Raw genomic sequence first — 18,979 nt, 5'->3', positions numbered from 1 at the left:
ATGATGAATGTTCTGGACTAGGATTGGAAAAACTCTGGCTCAAATCCCTGCTTACCCATAAAGTTCACTGGGTGAACTTGAGCCCGACTCTATTATCAGCCTAACCAACTTCACAGGGTTGTTGTGAAAATAAAATGTTTGTGTGTTTCTTGGTAGAATACATATTGCTCCCTCACTTGCCGCATGAAAGTATTTGGGTTTATGTTCACGTCTTTGTGAACATAAGTGTGCACAGTTAAACTGTTTAACATGTACATATGTAATCTCCTTAAGGGCACTGGGATGTTAACTCTTGCCCTCCTAGATTCCTTCTCCAAGATCTTGTAGCTGAGCCAGTGTCCTTTTAGTTCAGCCACAAGAGAAGGGATTTATACAGTACTGCATGTAGCTAGTTTAAGATGCTGCTCTGCTGTGATTCTCTGTTGCAGGCTAGTTTAGCCAGGTGCCTTAGATCTGAGTATAACACACTAGAAAAAAAATTCTTTGGTTACTGTAAACAAAAAACCCAAATAAAAAACCCCAGACATTTTGCCAAATTTTAAAAATACGCCTGGACATTTTAATTCTGAAAAAGTAGGTGTGTCCTGGAAAAAGGGGACATATGGCAACACTAAATAAATAGATAAAAATAAAATGCCCACTGTGAACCCCCTTTGTGTTGCAGAATATTATGTAGAATAGTCTAGGAGGCATTCTCAGTTCATATTTTTCATTATTTCATTAGATACATTGCCTTCCCTTCTCCATGAGGTCCCATAATAAATTACAATAATTCAACAATATGGGATCTGCTGTGTACAGAGAGTGAGATCTTTGGGGCCAGGCAGACCACAAAGGTGGAGAATCTGGAGAAATTAATAAAACTGAAGCAATGCATCAATTTAATTACACCTAAAAAACAAAAACTATTGCATATGGAACAGGTATTAACTAAAGTTTTCTAAGGCTTATATGCAAAATGAATTCTATCCTACACACAGCTTTTGTGTCTGGTCTTTGTTAGGACTAGCAGAAAGAAGAACAAAAATGATCCACATCTTTCCACACACAAGCAACACACACAAGCAACAAACAAACAAAAAGAAATAATAAACTGAATACTTCAGCAGGAGGATATGCACTTAGTTGATTTTCAAAGGAGAACTGTGACTAATTGCTGGGAAATAACAAAATAGTCACCTCTCTTGAGAAACAGAATACCAGGTCTGTTTCTAAAGCTTTCTTGTATATTGAGACCCAAAGTGTGGAAATCTTAAAGGCTTGCTGTGCATCTTAAATACTTCTTACTGCAAAATGAATGGCCACACAACTTTAGCTCTGTGAAAAATCTCTTGGATTAAAATAAAAGAGAGAGGAGGAATTCTGAAAGGAGTTTTAATGTGTTGCTATGAGTACAATTGTAATTTAAGTGATTGGAAGTGTTTACGAAGTACTTTCTATCATAATAGGTGTTTTCTGAAAGGAGGATCAGGGGACTCCAAATGTTTTCTGTCTGGGGAAAAGAGCTGCCTTCTGAAGAATATGTTGTCTGGCGTTTGCTTCAAAGTAAAAAAAGAATGTGTAAATGCCCTTTAAACAGTCTTTCAGCTGTGTGGGTGCCATTTCTCCATGAGCAGCTCCTGAACTGCTGGGAGAACTTTAAAATGAACCCCCTCCCCAGGAGTTTGTAGGGCTTCACCAGTGTTGGCATTATCTTCCTTAGTGCAGTGCTGATTTTGTTGGAAATACACAGTCATTCATTCAATATCCCACCCTTATCCCTGACAAGGACTCCTGATCATCACTTGGTTGGGGAATTTATTTATTATTTTATATATCCCTACCCTCAGATTTTCAATGTAAAAAGGTATAGGTACCCCTTACCGTTAGGTCCAGTCACAGACGACTCTGGGGTTGCGGCGCTCATCTCGCTCTATAGGCCAAGGAAGCCAGCATTTGTCCGCAGACAGCTTCCGGGTTATGTGGCCAGCATGACAAAGCTGCTTCTGGCGAACCAGAGCAGCGCACGGAAACGCCGTTTACCTTCCCGCCGGAGCGGTCCCTATTTATCTACTTACACTTTTTTTTTAAAAAAATATATTTTTATTAATTTTCCAATTAAAACCAATTATATCACATTCGTTATTTCAAATTATACACATATATATCAATCAAACCGAATATTATGCCAAATCATCTAAAAAAATTTTTTGGGTTCCCATGCTTCAAGAAATTGGGAATTCCTCGCAACTGTCCACTGCCGTCTTTTTTCTAAAGTTCAAATCGTCTTTATCTACTTACACTTTGACGTGCTTTCAAACTGCTAGGTTGGCAGGAGCTGGGACCGAACAACGGGCGCTCACCCCGCCGTGGGGATTCAAACTGCCAACTTTCTGATCGGCAAGCCCTAGGCTCTGTGGTTTAGACCACAGCGCCACCCGTGTCCCTTAAATGTAAAAAGACATGACGCAAAAGGAGAATGGATTGGGACTGAGGAGGAAATAAGCAATCTCGGGCACCAGTTCTTAGCTGCAAATTCTTCTAATGACCAGCTGTGGAGGAAAATTTCAATGAGAGGAGGAGATAAATGTTGCTGTTCTCTCTGTTATGATGATTGAGTTTCCCTGCATCCCATCGGCTGCTACCAGGTGACATTTATTTGTTCTCCTAGCCATGCGGCAGGTACTGATGGTGCAGTGAGCACGGAGTTTGACTAGATGACATCCAGGGTCCCTTCCAATCCATGATTCTGAGGTTCTAAATTTTAATTGATTTATTAAACTTGTATATCACTTTGTATGAAAGAAGTCTCAAAGAGATTTACAACATGTATTAGGCAACAAAATGCATCAAAACAATGCACAATATCAGTACAGTAACAGTGATAAGAACACATCCTAATGCTCAGTCACCTGGGGAGGCTTATGGCCAAATGGAGCTGGGCTCTAACCACTACACCATACAACCTGCTGTCTTCTAGAAGGCATAGCCAAACAAAACACAAAAAATGTGTTGTGCAGATGGGAGACTTATCTGAAGGTGATGATGTTTACCCACAGCGACTGGAGTATTGTCAGCCTTTAAAATTAATACTTTTATTTCAATGCTGAGGAAAATTGCTAAAAGAGAGAACACAGTGGCAGCTAAAAGTTCACATCACCTTTATTTCCCCAAGGAGCTAGAATTCAGAAGCTGCATTTGTACTTGATGCTCCAGGGAATAACACTTGCCTGACAAGTTGGTTTTATATGGTGAATTATTGAGTTTGCGGAGTATTGTTAGCCATTCTGCACTATGCCTAATACATCGAAGTGTCCTATAAATGTACTTCTTAGGCTAGAAGGAAACCAGCTTCTTTTTTAGGGGGCGGAGCAAATCTGAGAAATGTGTTAATATAAACCGAGTTTATACATTTTGAAAGTTATGTTCCTTGGCCCCATGAACAGATGTGTGGAATCTTAACCTATATGAATGTGCAGCAAGGAGATGCAAATGATAGGACTAAGCTGAGGATTCTTTCGAGAGCCTCTTGGTGCTATAAAGTGTCGTGTGTCCTCAAACACATTTCCCCACCTGGAATGCCCACATGCACAAATCTAGTTTACTAATAGAGGAAACGAGAGAATGTTCACCCTTGTACTGTAATAAGGCCCACTAATTTCAATGTGTAAATGTAAAATACGTTTCAAGGGTAACTTGTCCTGTTCATTATCATTTTGAAATATTAATGTAACTAGAGATGAGGAGCTTAGTTTTTGAATAAATTATTCATGTAGAAAATAGCATCTACATTGTGTTAATTTTAGTACATTAGCAAACCAGCCAGAATTAGCATCGGTTGTCCCTTGGGCTGTTATTTCACATTGATCTTGCGGTATAATAGAAGGTAGTGAAATATCTAGAATGAATGTAGCCCATACATTTTTTGCTACCAGTGCTGAAGAATTGGAAATTGCCATTGTTGTTGGCTTTTTTTTTTAACATTGTTCTGCTTTACACTTTACACATTTACACTGAAATGAATGGTGTGGAAGTAATTATGTCATTAATTAAACTAAATTCATAACTTACAGAAATAATGCTAAGTAGTGGACAGGAAACGTATAATGTGGTATTTGGGGGAAACCAAACTGCAGCAGAACAGAAACTGCGCTGATTGTGACAAAGACATGTCAGAACATTGAATTTATTCTATGTTAATTGAGTTGTTTTTTGTCTTGTTGAACGTGATCCATTTTGGACACAGATCCCTGTAGAAAAGTGGCACACACACACACACACACACACACACGAAACACAGAAGAATGTGGTTTGACTTTGCATTAAAGCAAGATGAGCGCCGCAACCCCAGAATTGTCCGCGACTGGACCTAATGGTCAAGGGGTCCCTTTACTTTTACCTTTTACCATGAAAGTTACTGCGTATTGTGTGCAGCCAAGATCCCAATAAAGCAAAGCAATCAATTTGGCAAAGTGCAAATTAAACAGATTCAGTTTTAAATGCATACTGCATCAAATTTATCCTCCATCTATAGCCTGCACCCTCCCTAGGGCTCACACCAGAAATAGGAAGGGCTGCCCCACCCAATATAAGCCACCATGGGAAAAAAGAGAAGCTAGATCAGTTTATAGCTGTAATTCAGAGGCACAATTCTATTTCTCTTCCAGCCCATCAATTACCGTATTTCCTCCCTGCTCATTCACGTGCTGCTCCCATGTGGTAATGTACCTGGATGTGCCATTTGTTCCAATATTTGAATACAGAGCTTTGCAGGGGAAAGGCAGATGTAGTGTGCCAGCTTTCTACTGCCTATGTAGGACACAGACTATGTACGAAAATGAAAATCTTAATTTACACTAGCCTTGCAAACCTCTCATATTCATACGGTGCTCCCAGTAATCTCTTTCTTTTACCTGGTCACAAAGCACAACCAAGGAGCAGCAATATACACTCCTTTTAAGTTGATAAGAAAAAAGAAATGTGAAATTTACAGTTTCCGCCTTTGAAGCCAACCTAGGATTTGAACCAAACTTCTGCAGATAACATACTATATTTCCTTAGATATGGGGCATTAATCCCTAAAACAGGCATTTTTTTGGAAACCTCTCCTCCTTCTTCTTTAATTGAATGTGTACGTTCTGTGAAACCAACTCCCCCACCCCATATAATCTGACAGTCAGTGAGAAAGAAAGAAAGCATACCCTTTTAAACATTATTTTTGGCAGCTGTTATAGAACAGACCATAAAATATAATCTTGAATTGTCATTCATTTAGCCTGTATGCCTGAACTGGGAAAGGTGTAAGGCCACATGAAGAATAACATTCCGTTTTTATTTGAAAACTAAAAATGTGTCACTCACTAAAACTGTAGCTTGATTTTAGTGTGGCCTCTATACTCATTGCTTACAAAAATGCATCACCAAAAAGAGAACAGATGAGGACTTGCATATGATAATGCAGATGTGCAGATGTAAATTGAGAAGTAGTGACTCTAATTTCAACAGAAATATAAGACAGCTTACCAAAGTGGGGAACACTGTGACCTTGTTGTGTTGGTACTGACCTTTAAAGCCCTAAACGGCCTCGTTCCTGTATACCTGAAGGAGCGTCTCCACCCCCATCATTCAGCCCAGACACTGAGATCCAGCACCGAGGGCCTTCTGGCAGTTCTCTCATTGCGAGAAGTGAGGTTACAGGGAACCAGACAGAGGGCCTTCTCGGTAGTGGCACCCACCCTGTGGAACCCCCTCCCAGAAGATGTCAAGGCAATAAGCAACTATTTTACTTTTAGAAGACAACTGAAGGCAGCCCTGTTTAAAGAAGTTTTTAAATGTTTGATGCTGTACTGTTTTTAATATTCGGTTGGAAGCCGCCCAGAGTGGCTGGGGAATAAATTATTGTTGTTGTTGTTGTAACTTGCTCAGGTTGCTGTCCAGGTGCTGGCTTTTGACTGACAAATTCAGGGTCTCTCTTGCTCTCCCCCTTTGTGGTTCTTTAAACTGGTCTTGGACCAGACAGGTAGAGGACTGTCCTCTGTAAAGTAGTCCACATATCCACATTTTATGATTTTGAGATGTGTGTGTTTGGGAGGGGGTTGACTGCATGTTTAGTAAAAATGTTGCTGGATCAGAAGGCATTGGAGCCTCGGCGAAGCTGATTTCTGTTGCTTCAGTAGCCTCTCCCCTCTGAACAAGCCACTGGTGTTCATTTGGAATGTTTGAATCTTTGTCAGAATTCAGTGAATCCATTTAATTATTTGAGCATTTGTTTCCAGGGCATATTACAACTGTAATTTGTAGTGTTCACAGGGCGTAACCAATTGAACTATGAGGGGGTATTCATTCATGTATTTCTGTGCAACATTGGATTTTTAGTTAGAAATGTAAATATGGCTTGATACGAAAGGCGATATGAATTCTGGGCTGCATCAATAGGAGTATAGCCTAGCATCTAGATCAGGCACCCCCAAACTTCGGCCCTCCAGATGTTTTGGACTACAATTCCCATAATCCCTGACCACTGGTCCTTTTAGCTAGGGATCATGGGAGTTATAGGCCAAAAATCTGGAGGGCCGCAGTTTGGGGGTGCCTGATCTAGATCAAGGGAAGTAATAGTACCACTGTATTCCACTCTGGTCAGACCTCACCTGGAATACTGTGTCCAGTTCTGGGTACCACAGTTCAAGAAGGATATTGACAAGCTGGAACGTGTCCAGAGGAGGGCAACCAAAATGGTCAAAGGCCTGGAAAGAATGCCTTATGAGGAACGGCTTAGGGAACTGGGTATGTTTAGCCTGGAGAAGAGAAGGTTGAGGGGTGATATGATAGCCATGTTCAAATATATAAAAGGATGTCATATAGAAGAGGGTGAAAGGTTGTTTTCTGCTGCTCCAGAGAAGCGGACACGGAGCAATGAATTCAAGCTATAAGAAAGAAGATTCCACCTAAACATTAGGAAGAACTTTCTGACAGTAAGAGCTGTTCGACAGTGGAATTTGCTGCCAAGGAGTGTGGTGGAGTCTCCTTCTTTGGAGGTCTTTAGGCGGAGGCTTGACAGCCATCTGTCAGGAATGCTATGGTGGTGTTTCCTGTTTGGCAGGGGTTGGACTGGATGGCCCTTGTGGTCTCTTCCAACTCTATGATTCTATGATTCCAGGGGACTTAGTGAGAGGATGGCATAGTTATAAAATAGATTAAATATGACAAGAGCACAGATATCACAACACTGTATAGGTCCAAGGAAATTCCCCTCCAAAGTGTGGGAGAGAAAGGGTTAGGCCCCAGAATGAACAAAAGGGAGCTGAGCTTTTGGGGCTATATTATACAATAAAAAAGGGGGGGATTTTGATAACAAGACTAGTTCTACTTTATAAGAAAATAAAACAAATGAATGGCAGTTAATTGTTAGAGGCAAAAAAGAGTCTGAAAGCCTTGGTACCATGACAGAAAAGGCCTGTGTCAGTATTACCCCCACCCTTAGATGGTGAGGGAACACAGACCAGAACTCAGTGTTTGGGTGGTTTTATATGATGCCAAAATGCTTCTGTACATTTCTGATAATGATGAACAGATGTGATGGAAGAGAGAGAAAGTGCTTAATGCAGGAAGCAGACAATTAAAAAAGAAGGGGGGATTTCAGAGAGAATAAGAAGAGGCAGGTGAGAAGTTCAGTAAACCTGAAGATGGATGTGACATGACATGCAAATGCATAAACAGCAGCTGACTTTTAGGTTCCAGGTTCCCTGAGCAACAAGTATGGGAGAAGGTAAACCAGGAATTCCTGTGCAATGTGGCTTCCTGTGCGTGGGGATGGAGACACAAGGGGATTGGTTGAGACCCAAGTTCTTGAGTCTATGGGATTGATGAGGCACAGCTGTAAGACCAAAAATCATTTGGGATTAGAAATCTGGGGAGAGGAGGTTTGCCACTTTAATATTTCACTTAGTCATAGAGAAATGTAATTTGTGGCCTTTTATGTTTCTAAGTTGGTTCTATCTCTTTCAATTACTTTTGACCTGAACTTTGTTAGTTTGTTACTGAATTCAGCTGTTCGGCAAATAATGACTTGGGGTTGCTATTATTGTTGTTATTATTATTTGGTTGTGGATGGTTGTGTTGGACAACCTTCTGATCTTATAATTTGTCTTCTGCTGGTTATATCTTCTGTATTGCTTGAGAATAAAGTGAATGGAAACATACATGACTAGTGAAAAAATGTATAATACCAATCAGATATTCACATATATAATCTTCCAACCCTTCAAACTGCTTCCTTCGAAATCTTTTTTGGGCAGCAACCATGTTACTTACAAAGAAGTTCAACATACACTGCTCTGCTCCCGTACATTATCTGGTCATGGCATACATAGAAATTTACACTTCTGTGGTCTTTGCCTTCTGGTCCTGTTTTCCACCCACACAGTCTCCGGAGATGAGTCACACAGATTAGCTCCCTGCTTCTGTTCTGTGCTAAAGTGTAATCGACAAAATTCTGTTCAGAAGGGGCTGAACATTGATGTATTTTACTTCTCTAGCTATATAATGTGTCTTATTGATCTTGTTATATCTTCTAAATGTCTCTTTAAAATCAGGTGGGGTGGGGAACCTTTGACTGGAGGGCCTTCTTGTCACTTGCACATACAGCTGCCTTTGCTGATGTCCCCCTTTCAGGTGAAGGCAGGAGAGTTTTCGTAGCCAAAGAAGGAGACGAGGAAGATGAGATGAGAGTGCGCACTGAATGTGCACCGAGTGTGCAGCAGCTTCCACCTTCCCTTCTCTTTGCTCTGCTGAGCTAGGAAGAGCAGCTGCATGTGCTTCTCCACCCAGAGAAAGCAGTTTTGCCAATTACTACCCATTCCAGTCCCGTTCCCCCCCCCAATCCAGAATTCCCCTGTGGTGTAAGGACAACAGAATCTCTTTCCTGGGGGGGTGGGGTGGGGGATGGGATATGGCTTCCAGCAAAGAATGGGATAAGTAGTAAGTCAAGAAAGACAGGGTGAAGGGAAAGGGGGAGCTTTGTGTTAGTGTCAGTGGTGCAAACACAGAAGTGGCATTTTGAAGGTCTTGGCCCCAAGAAGCTGGAAAAGCTGAGAGGTACTCAAGCAAGATCAATTTCACATAGCGATTGGAGCTTTATCAGCCAAATCTTTGGCTACAGGCCACTAGTTCTTAAGTCAACACACATCCTTCATGATTATGCTCCAGCCATGATGATGTTTGCTTTTGCTCTGACTACTTTTTTTGCACGCTTAACAGCTCTGCATACCGGGTGGGGGAATACATACTGCATACTGGCTTCCCCAGACATCCTTTTATTGTTCATTCATGAATATTTGTGCTCATGGTGGTATTAGGTTGGTTATATGCAATCCTGCATATGTCATTTCATTTTTGCTCTTGTTAGTTAGGAAGTACCAATTGTAAGAAAGATGTCATGCTAGCTGACATGTACATTCCTGGCATTTCCTCCTCCTCCTCCTCCTTTTTAAAGGCAGGAGGTCCAGGACTCTTTATATTAAACTTGCTTTCTCTGACCCAGAATCCCTGCTTCCTAAACCAAGCACTATGGGTTGGACGTGTGTTAAAGTTACTAAGCAGTGGGTGGAGAAATACACTGAGTTGCGCTTCCCCGCTTTACTTCAGCAGATGTTTCCATCCTGAGTCGTAGCATCAGCATGCTAAAAGGGTTTTGGGGCTGGACACTAAGCCATAGCTGCCAAGTTTTCCCTTTTCTCACGAGGAAGCCTATTCAGCATAAGGGAAAATCCCTGTAAAAAAAGGATAACTTGGCAGCTATGGTCACTAAGCCTCCACAGCAGAGAGATTTTTGCAGTGTTTTGTTTCTGGTCTTCATGTTGGCCTCCCATGTTCTCTCTGCTTCCTAGCTATCCATTCTTAACAGCTGCTATTTTGAGGCTTTCTAGCACCCATCTTTCAAGCATCATAGCAGCCTACATAAAGGCTGTGAACGTTAACTGAAACCATCACGATGCAGCCGCAACTGAAGTGAAGAGAAAAAGGCAAGGACGTGGCAACAACCTGATGTTTAGAAGAGGGAGGGAGTGGCTTTTTGGGTGTTGGCTTAACTTTTTACTGTGTTCTCCTGCAGATGGTTTGATTCCATCCACATATGGAAGACTGAATTACCAGTTGCAAATGTCCTTTAGCATTTTAAAAGAGAAACAGGGGGAGTGGCAGTGGGTTTATTGTGTGGGGAAAGATGACAAAGCTGAAAATGCACTTACTAAAATGTCCGAAAGCTAGAAACTTGCTTAAGAGTGAGGGTTCCTCCCTCCACAGTACATGTTTCCCGCTCCAGACTTGCACATGCCACATTGAGGTATAGCTAAGTCCCCTGTAGAACAGAGACGCCCAACTTTGGGGGACCAGTGGGAACATTTAGAATACTGAAAAAGGGTTGTGGGTGCCAATAACAAAATGGCTGCCAAAGGATGTGGCATAACACAAAATGGCTGCCTTATCTAAAAGAGCAGAAGAAGAGACAGGACCACAGAATGGTGCAGGACAGGTACCGTATATACCCCCCCCATCAGCAGGCAAAAGGTGTCTACATCAGCCACTAATGCACTCGCCCTCCGTACCTCTGTTCAGAACAGAAGGAGGGGAGGGTGTCCACTTCTGGTATCCAGGGACAGGTCAGCATAAGTATGTGTCCAGTGTGGGAGAGACCAAACCAGTGCAGAGAGAAATTGAACAGGAAGAGCAAACAGCCTCCTGTGGATTTTTGAGGGGATTTTTTCTCAGGCCTTATGTGGGCACCATAGGAGGTACTGGCGGGCACATTAGCACATGCCAGAATCAGATACAAATGTGGTGGGCTCAAATGTGTATGTTGAATCTGTGCATTTAGCATGCAGAATAAAACATGCAAAAGAGCAGCTCTTAGCAGCTCTAAGAACAGGAAGTTCCAGAGAGAGACTACAACTCCTCTCATGTCCCAGCCGGCACATCCAATGGTCAGGGGTGATGGAAGATGTAATTTGCAACATTTGACTATCTCAGGTAATGCTACTTTGGGGTCACTGCTGTGATGCCTGGTTTTTTTTTTTTTTAAAAAAATCTAGCTAAACTACTCTCTCAAGAGATTCCCTCAACTTTCTTGCAGGCAGTGTTAAATAGTGCACCTTTTAATCCTCTCTCTCTTTGTCACTGTGATCATAAAATTTCACCCCCCTAACATATTTATCTTCACCTGTTTATTTTGGCAAGACTGAATAAGGGGATAAGGTGATGCGACAGCGTTAATCTGCCGTGTTCTTCCTGTGTTTGTTTTTCCTTGAATCAATCAAACAAAAAGTCACATTTTACGTTATGGAAGCCTTCCGCGAGCACCGTGGTTATCCATAAAGGGCAATAGCTAAAGCTAATGAGCATTAGGTATTAGTCATCTTTACCTTTGATAATGGGCATATAATATTATTAAAAGAAAACATCACACCCTATTGAACAAGGAAGGGCAGCTCATATTTAGCCTGCTTATACGAGATTATCTTCTGACTATAATTCTGATAATAATCAATGGTGTTCATTGCTGTTGGAACTACAGGCACTACACTGCAGTGGTCAGCAACCTTTTCCAGCCGTGGGCCGGTCCACCATCCCTCAGACCATGTGGTGGGCCGGACTATTTTTTTGGGGGGGGGGGATGAACCAATTCCTATGCCCCACAAATAACCCAGAGATGCATTTTAAATAAAAAGGACACATTGATTCCCAGACCACCCGCAGGCCAGATTGAGAAGGCGATTGGGCAGCATCCAGCCCACGGGCCTTAGGCTGCCTACCACTGCACTACAGTATTCATTCAAGATAGTTTTGAATGTCCTGTGTGTTTTCATGTAAGTATGCATGCATGCATTCATGGTGTGTGTTTATGCTACCCTTTAATGCTTGGAGAATGCAGCTTCCATAGTCTGTACCTTAAAGGAGACAAACTTCAGCAATTCACCCAGTTAAATGCATTTCCAAATGTATGACGAAACTGAACTATTTTAAGGGGAAATATTTGGATAGAGAAAGGAGAAATGAAACCAAGTTATGAAAGTAAAGCCACTATCATATTTTTCCTCTACATTGAGCTTATGTTTTTCACCTAGTTCCTGATTATTTCTGGGCACCTGCAGTCTTACTAGTGCCAAAGTGACATTTTCACTGTGGGCTTCCCCAGACATCCTTTTATTGTTCATTCATGAATATTTGTGCTCATGGTGGTATTAGGGTGGTTATATGCAATCCTGCTTTCAATACTTTGCACCTGCAAATGTTTTGGGGCAGACATTTCCAGTAAGTGTGTTTCCCGTAACTTTCTCAAATTTTCTAACTTTTCTGGACCTGCTTTTGTTGCACTAAGGCACAAGGTGGCAATACTGTGCTTACAGTAGAATGATGTATGGATGGTCCATTATAAATCCACCAATAATACACTATTTTTGTGTCAATAACATGTTGCAGAATACATCTGCAACAAACAAGCAAAAGACCCAAATCTGGACAGGCCCTGTATTCTTCTATATACTTAACAAGGAAGATTTTGTGTAGTAACAGACTTCCATCAACTCAGCTGAGCATCAAGTGTTGAATGCATTTCTTATGGGGAGCAGCTGCACTGTCATCTGCTATGTGCCGCTGGATTTCCAATTTCCCATTTATTCATATAGTAAACAAAGAATGAAATGGAACTGTCAAACCGAATCCTATTGACTTGATGGACAGTTGGCAGAAATGAAACGACACATCTTCTGCAGTCTGCAAAAGATATATTAAAAAATGTAAAATATACCTCACAATGAACTATCGGTATCTTACACAGATTACAAATAGCAGAGAACTATATTTGCTCATAATGCACACAATAAACAGAGGAATCTAGTTAGCCCATTGCTGTGTATGAATAAAGCAGCCATTACCAACCTGGTGTCCTCCTGACATTTTGAAATACAACTTCCATCAGCCCAGTTAGCATAGGCAATGGTCAGGACTGATGGAAGTTGTAGTCCAGCAACATCAAAAGGGCACTAGATTGGGAATGCTGAAATAGCTAAGTCAGGCATAGGAGGCCACCTTCAACAATGATGAAAGTCACTTCCCCAGGATGACAGGGGCAGGAACAAAGATGTTGCTTTCTCTCCCGGAAGAGCACTTCATCACCATCAAACCTTTTATTGGCATCACATACAAACACCCATAACAAATCAATACAGAATTACCACCTCCCCAGTGTCTAGGCGCAACACAGCTCTGACCTCCAACTCTGGTTTCCATTTGGGGATGCAGAGTTGATCTAGGAATTGCTGGCGGAGATCAGCATGTAGTTTACATTTAAGAACCATATGTGTAAGAGTTTCCACCAGGTGGCCAAGAAATTGCAAGAGGGAAAACAACAACTGTTTATGGCCTATTATTTGGGAGAAAGCACTAACACTCGCTTTGATCGCTGTTCCAACAGACTGAGTGAGTTCTGGCTCGAGTAGCTTTCCACAGAAACACTTAAAATCCTTCAGAGCCCCCGCAGCATCATTAACAAGGCTGCTCCAGCAATAGCCAGCAAGTAAAGGAAAGTGAACAAAAGAGCCAAATAATTCTTAGGTCGAGGAAGATCTAATGGGGCAGGGAAGACTACTGGGAAAACTCACAGTGTTCCAAAAAAGTGCAGTGGCAACATTCAGCCAAGAACCTCGGTGACCTTGACATTGAAGCCTTCCTGCTTGGCAGGGGTTGGACTTGATGGCCCTTGTGGTCTCTTCCAACTCTATGATTCTATGATTCTAACGCTCTCTGTCTCCCTAGTTTGGCCATTAAATTTGTTGATATCAGGTCTGGAAGCCTTCAAGCTCATCATGTTCATCAGATGGTTTTCTCCTTTGCCCCAACCCCAATGGAAAGTTCACAGCTTTTAAGGAGCAGTTTGGTAGAGGAGTAGAGAAAAAGACTCTATTTGAATTCAGGACTGCTGCATAGTGGCAGTAACTTGTGCATCAGACAATAGTGCGAATTAGACAGCTTTCAGGTCCAATAAATATATCTTACATGGCTTAGTTGTTGGTTCCCAGATAAAGAACTCAACACTTTGTAGCTTCTTCTTCATGAACAAGATGTTTAAGTGTTAGGGAAGCAAGGCTTATAGTCTATTGCAGGGGTGGCCAACTCCCAAAGAGACTCTGATCTAATCACAGAGTTAAAAACTGGGAGTGATCTACCCCCTTTTGGGGGGTTCAGGTCAAAGCTGTTGAGTTTTTTTAAGGAAGGGAAGCCCTGTTTTTTTGGGTTTAGGTCAAACTTGTTGAGCTTCTTTTAGGAGGGAGGGAGGCCCATTTTTGTTTAGGGCTTCAGGTCATAGTTCAGCTTTTTTTAGGGAGGAGGAAAATTTTGGGTGAGCTTTTTTTAGGGGTGCCAGTGATCTAGCAATCTAGCAGTGATCTACCACAGACATCCAGTGATCTACTGGTAGATCACAATCTACCTGTTGGACATGCCTGGTCTATTGTCTCAAGTGGAAGAGGTCTAGGACTGTGACTTTTTTTGGCATGTAGGTTCTTGCACCCCACCTTCATTCTTTTGTCCCTGGTGTTTTTGTCCTTGGAACATTTCCTTCCAGCATAGTAGAAAGGTTTTGAGGAATGAATTTCAAAAAACTCTCAAACCCACCTTCTGCTGCCATTAAAGTAAATACTGATGTAAGGTAAAGGTAAAGGGACCCCTGACCATTAGGTCCAGTCGTGACCGACTCTGGGGTTGCGCGCTCATCTCGCATTATTGGCCGAGGGAGCCGGCGTATAGCTTCCAGGTCATGTGGCCAGCATGACAAAGCCACTTCTGGCAAACCAGAACAGCACATGGAAACACTGTTTACCTTCCCGCTGTAGCGGTTCCTATTTATCTACTTGCATTTTGACGTGCTTTCGAACTGCTAGGTTGGCAGAAGCTGGGACCAAGCAACGGGAGCTCACCCCGTCACAGGGATTCAAACCGCCGACCTTCTGATCAGCAAGCCCTAGGCTCAGTGGTTTAACCACAGCGCCACCTGGGTCCCTAAATACTGATGTAATACTCCAGTTAACATTAGTGGAAATAGCTCTGGGATTGTCCTGAATGCTTCTGGAAATTGTTGCATGGAATGCTAATATATAACCAGGTACATAGCTGATTAAACCTAATTTAACACAGCAGATGTCGATGAGACCACATTAGGCTTAAAGAGAAGCTGTTCTGTCTCACTTGATTGTGAACTAAGCTGTGTACAAGCTGCATGCCTTCTCCTCCTACACATTCAGTATTAAAACTGCACAAATCACAGATTTCCTGTATGTCAGATAGTACTTTAAAAACCTGTTTCCCAGATGCCTTGAAAACAGACTGAGCTTTACTTTCCCCATAATTGTCATTTTCCTGTGAGCAGAAATGATCAATTTCTTTCTTGCAAAATTGTCTTTTAAAGTGATTTCTGGATAATTTCACTGTAATTGAAGGCAAAAACATGACAGAATTCAGACTTCAAATATATTTAGATTAATTCATTTCCTGTTTCTTATGGTGTTTATATTTGAAAAAAATGTATGGCTGCAAAAATTGTGTACATATTTTAATATTTAAAGCTGACAGGCAAATGGATATAATCAGAAACACCAAGCTTAGTAACACATAAGTCACACTGGATTTCCCCTAATGTTTAGCAGAGAATGGAAATAACATTAGAAAGTACAATTTTATTCTAAGTTTCAGACAAAATGCTGCTCACAAAGAAGTCTAAGCCTTAAATTTTACTCTGTAGTCTGTGAGGTTCTATTTACATAAAATTGTTAGAAAAACTGTTCAGGATTTGTTTCTGATATTCAGACAACAAGTAACCTTGTATCTTCCTCCATGCCCAGTATTTTTTGTACTTTCTATGAGTCCATTTATGATTTTCAACAATGAAAAGATCCAGGAATCTGGCAAGTCTTATAGAAGGTTCTCATGCTTCTTCATTCACAAACATGCTTTCTATGTAGCTGTAATATAAGGCCCAAGGTTTCAAAAAGCAGATTCTAACATTTGGTTGTATCAAAAACAAATGTAGATCAAAAAGCATTTTTCCAAGTAATTTGTCACTCTAGCCTTCTCCAGCCAGATGATGTTGGACTCCCAATTCCAGTCAGACCCAAACAGCATGGCCCAATGATCAGGGAAGATTGGAATTGTGGACCAAAACATCTGGAGGGTGCCAGGTTGGGGAAGGCCGCTCTTCTCTACTATGAGGTTGCTAGTGTTATGGGGGCCCCGCAAGCTGCAAATCAGAGATATGTTGCTAGCAGCCTTCTGTTGCCTCTAAGGTGAGGTGAGGTCAATTCCCATGGCTATGAGATAGCACTAGGCCCACCCCAGGACACTTCAGATATGAAGTAGTTGCTATTATTACAGACACATATAGCTGACAGATTAATAGGACTTTCCAACATTAATTTATGGAGATTATGATCGTGTATCACCAAAATTATATTTTAGGGCACTTGTCAGATGAGATTCCTGCATTGGAGGAGGTTGGACTTGGGTTCCTTCTGTGATTCTATTATTCTTTTTTCCCTTGTTCCAAATGTCAGCTACGGTAGCTTACTATTTATTATTCTGGTACACAGAAAACTGCATTCTTAATAGACTGAATGAAGGGGAAAGGCATTTGAAATGGAAAAAAACAAAAACAAATTAGATGCTATTGTGATTTGGGGGGATTTGAGACAGATTGAAAAGCATTTTTTTTTTTTTGTAATACACACCGATCATCTCAACATAAAGCTGCTTTTTTGGACAAAAGTGAAACCTTGTTTACTAAAACTGTGACCACATAAATGCAACACAAACATTTTTCATATACTTAGCTATCTTTATTAGTTAGTTAATTATTTAGCTATTTTGAAATGGGAGGCTGTACGCAGGTAACCCCTTAGAAACCTTGGTATTAAGCAGTATATATATTGTTGAGATAAATATTAAGATGTTTCCAGTGAAGGAAGTCGATCGGAATTTTTTGTAACTTTAGGTTTGAACTTTAAGAGTTGTTGTTATTATTACTATACTAAGTTGTATTTTTATTTGAGAATTATAGAGAATTTGTAAAGATAATGAATGTAATGAGCCCAAATGTCTGATAATGGAATATGTGGTATGCGAAAACTAATAAAAATTATTTTTTTTAAAAAAGATGTCTCCAGTGAAGACTTTCTGATTAATCATTTCACCAAGAGCTACACCATCTCTGTAATGCACGTTTGATTGTCACCAGAGAGCAATGCAATCTCTTTGGTGCCAGGGAAGGCCCAACTCCACAGTGAAGCTAGAGCTTCAGCAGGAACACTTGCTCTATCCAATGGAAAAATCCCCCAGAGCCATCAGAAATACCTCAGAATCCATCAGCTTCTGATGGCGGACCATCCAGCTTGGTCCCCCAATCCTGCAGACACGAGTAGTTGATGCTAGATTAAACTTCACCAGAAAGTGGACCATAACAATGGGATAATATCTACCCTATCTACTTCCAGACCACTCCCCTCCTCGCAAGGAGCAAAGATCAAATCAAGGGTATGTCCTGCTCTGTGTGTTGGGCGAGTGACCATCAGAGACAGTCCCAGTGGTCACCACGGAGACTATAAAATCCCAAGCTGGTCCCAAGGCATCCTCAGTATGGATGTTAAAGTCACCCATAGAGGCTGTTGGGCAGCAGGGTAGATGGTACACCAACAGCATCCCTAGTCTGCCTCTTTGTCGCAGCACCAGATGAAGCCCCCAAGTCCCTCAAGTGAAGAAAGAACTTCATTGGCCCACTGCAGTTCCCCCACCTTGTCCCTCCAGTCTGGCTTGGTACCTTACCAAATACCCAGGCAGGCAGAGCTGTGTTATGCCTGGGCCATCTTGCTCCCCCACCTAGGTTTTAATAATAAGTGCCTGGTCATACCATGTTTGTTTAAATATAACTCATATTACGGTTTTCTCATATGCCTAATGTATTTTGACTCTTGGTCTGAATTAACATTTAGAATGATACTTTCTGGTGCAATCTTGAAGCACATTTTAATATTGAAAATGGTTATTATCCAACTCTTTTGCCCTTTAGACAAAACAGCTTATATGAATCAGAGACTACATTATGATTTTGTTGCCAGACATTAAAAGAAAAGTCACATTACCAGATGCTCAGATTGTTTTTCTCAGCACCAGCATTGCAGCAGCTGTAGATGTTGAAGAGACCCAGAATAGGGTTTTAATAGCTCTGCTTGCTGCTCCAGCAAAGTAATGGAATAATATTGTTAATATTGGCATTTTGTTTATGTATATGTATACTGTATATAAATTATTGTACACTTATATATTCAAAGACTCTGGATTGGTTCCGCTGGATTGGTGGCACAGAGCCCCAACCCTGGTGCTACGTCGCCCTTCTCCCTCCCTCCCTCCCTCCCAGTAAATGCCAGATATGTCTCTGGGAAGCTAGCATTGCATATCCCACGCCACCAGGTGAGTCATTTGGAAGTACTGTATAGTATAGACCTTTGATCCTGAACGCCTTGGTAGTCGGACGTTTCGGCTCCTGAACGTCGCAAACCCGGAAGTGAGTGTTCCAGTTTGTGAACGTTGGGGCTTCCGTGGCTTCCGATTGGCTGCAGGAGCCGCACTTTGGTTTCCGAATGCTTTGGAAGTCTAACGGACTTCCAGAACGGATTCTGTTCGACTTCCAAGGTATGACTGTATAGCCTACATTCCAGTTTTACAGAGTTCACTGGAAATTCTGTTACGGTAGACAAAGGCAAGCGCTTTCCCAAATAACTGCATTTTTTAAAAAAATAAAAAAGTCTGAATTGGAATCTTAGAAAATCAAATACGACAAGAACAATAATGCAGAATGCAATTTACACATGGACATCACTCCTAGTTACACTGTACAGGACTTTAGCCCGTCAGTGTGATTTGATACATGTTGGCTTGGATCCTAGGTTGGCATGGTCGGGTGTGC

The 18,979-nt window shown here is 41.5% G+C and overlaps 1 protein-coding gene across 1 annotated transcript in view; it reads left to right on the top strand.

Moving 5' to 3' along the window:
- CPE (carboxypeptidase E) overlaps window positions 1–18,979 on the top strand; it is a 61,791-nt gene that overhangs the window by 28,177 nt on the left and 14,635 nt on the right. The gene's annotated exons all lie outside the window — the stretch shown is intronic.

Source organism: Zootoca vivipara, chromosome Z1 (assembly GCF_965207765.1).
Source record: "Zootoca vivipara chromosome Z1, rZooViv2.hap1.1, whole genome shotgun sequence".
Classification (NCBI taxonomy): domain Eukaryota; kingdom Metazoa; phylum Chordata; class Lepidosauria; order Squamata; family Lacertidae; genus Zootoca; species Zootoca vivipara.
This window is presented reverse-complemented; position numbering and strand designations above follow the sequence as displayed.